Below are 2,432 nucleotides of genomic sequence, written 5' to 3'. Positions count from 1 at the left end.
AATGGGATTCCTCAACTTAGGGCTGCTGAAACAGCACTATCTACACAATTCTTGAGGGACCACCTTCCCTCACATCTCACTTGCCCTGCTGTTGCCTACTGTAAACCTTCTCAGCCAGCCTCAGCTACAGGCTAAGCTGAAGATCTTGTCACTCACTGTCCATTTTAGGGCAAGGACTCTGCTGTGGCCAAATCTGCACTCTTCACATACTGCAGCATTGCACTGTGCAGCCCTAGAGCAACAACAAAACCCCAAATACCAGTGCACCTCCAAATAGGGAGCAATTTCCTACTAGGGAAGCTGTTTTAATCTACTTCCAGTCAAGACCTTACACAGCACAGGACTTATTCCAGCCCTTACCAGTGCAGAACTCTCCAGACATGCAGAAGTTGCATTGTGAAACCAACTTCACTAAGCAATATAAATGATCTATTCAGAGAGCTGTGTGCCATGTGTTCCAAAAGCCTTTTGATGTGCCAGCAAAAGTAGGATTTTTGACCCTTCATTAAGGAAGAAAAACAAAAAAGGACTTAATTTCCAGAAAAACAGTATAAAGCTGAACAGCTGCAAGTGTAGTCAAGCGTGTCTGGTTCACTGAGGGACATGCAAGACTTTGATTTGCATCTAAGGCTTCTAAACTACTTTGAAGTGAGGAAAAATATTACAAGCAAGACCCCAAAAAACCCCCTACAAACCCAAAAAACTCCATATGCTCTCAGCTTTTAAGTCTAAATCCATCTAAGTTAGAAAATCCAAATACTTTTTCTACTTCTTAATAAGGAATGTTTTCTTGGGAAAATATAAGGGAGAGAGGGAAAATAAATCATTCCCACCCAGCACTTCTGGGGACTGTCTTGCAATAAGCAAACTCTGTCTATGGCTCAACTGGGGCTATCACTCCACTTAAGTGGATCCTGGATCAGACTCTGCTCTGAGGACTATCCACCCCTTGGACACTGTATGGGTCTCACCACAGCTGTGTCTCTGCACCCAGCCTGGGAGTGGGTTATGCAGCTGTTCTGTGCTCACTCCCTCCCCAGGACATCTGCAAAGTGTTTTGCATTTTTGTGTGTTTATAGACAAGTACAGTATGTTAACAGGAGAGCAAGGGCAAAGCCTTGCACTCCACACTTGGAGCAAAAAAAGTGCCAGTCCTGGAATGACCCAGGGTCTCCTCCTGCAGCACTGTTACCCCCAGATCAGAGTTGTTAATGTGGCTTTGGTTGACTCTTTAGATCCAGTTTGAATCAGGTCCTGCAGAGATTTCATATGTTTACTTTAAACTAGGTAAAAGGCAAATATTCAACATCCAGTAAACACTCACTTGTAAACTGCCAACTGGGATCCTTCTCAAGAGTCTGGTCTGGAGTCCAGCACAGGCTGATCCTGCAGCATCAGGTCTCTGCACTGCAGGAGCTCATAGAACTCATGTATAGACACCAAGCACTGTGACTCAGCTCTTCAGCTGTAGGTTTACTGGCACAGCCCTGCAGCAGGGAGATAAGAGCTCCTCTTATCATAGAATCAATCAGGTTGGAAAAGACCTCCAAGATCATCAGGTCCAACCCTACCATGGTCACTAGACCATGGCACTAAGTGCCACATCCAGTCTCAGCTTGAAAACCTCCAGGGATGGTGAATCCACCACCTCCCTGGGCAGCACATTCCAAGGCCTGAGCACTCTCTTCCTAAAAAATCTCTTCCTAATACCCAACCTAACCCTCCCCTGGCAGAGCTTGAGTCTGTGCCCTCTTGTCCTGCTGCTGGTTGCCTGGGAGAAGAGACCAACCCCCACCTGACTCCAACCTCCTGTCAGGGAGTTGCAGAGGGTGAGAAGGTCTCCCCTGAGCTTCCTCTTCTCCAGGCTGAACACCCCCAGCTCCCTCAGCCTCTCTTCATGGCACCTGTGCTCCAGTCCCTTCACCAGCCTTGCTGCTCTTCTCTTCTACCCCTTTAAAGTGTTAGGGGTTTGCAGAACATTAAGCACATGAAGGCATGTCATTTATGAAGCAATTTTAGGTCAAATATTTATTGGATTCCTTACAAAACAGTAAAAAACATCAGATCCAATGAATCAATCTTCCCAGTTCAAGACATTTAAATATATATTGCAAAAAACAATTCTTTTGAGTATTGTGCATATAAAAGTGTCACAGTTCAGGTAGTACAGAACAGATTTTTTTTCCTCTTTTTCTATTAAAAAACCCAGCAAGCTTTCGATTTCAAATCTCTAGCCCTGACAAAAAGAGTTCCACCCAGCTGACCAGCCAGGGGAAGTACATACCCATACCGCTAACCTCAATGTGCCTGCATGTGTACAGGCTGGGGGCAGACAGGCAAAGCAGATACTGTTCAAGCCTGTAGAGGATGCACAGATACCACCCCAAAGACAAGGACAGGCCTAGATGAGCCAGGCAAAAGGATATCTGCAG

The sequence above is a fragment of the Acanthisitta chloris genome, unplaced genomic scaffold (genome assembly GCF_000695815.1).
Source record: "Acanthisitta chloris isolate BGI_N310 unplaced genomic scaffold, ASM69581v1 scaffold5902, whole genome shotgun sequence".
Classification (NCBI taxonomy): domain Eukaryota; kingdom Metazoa; phylum Chordata; class Aves; order Passeriformes; family Acanthisittidae; genus Acanthisitta; species Acanthisitta chloris.
Note: the sequence above shows the minus strand (reverse complement) of the source record.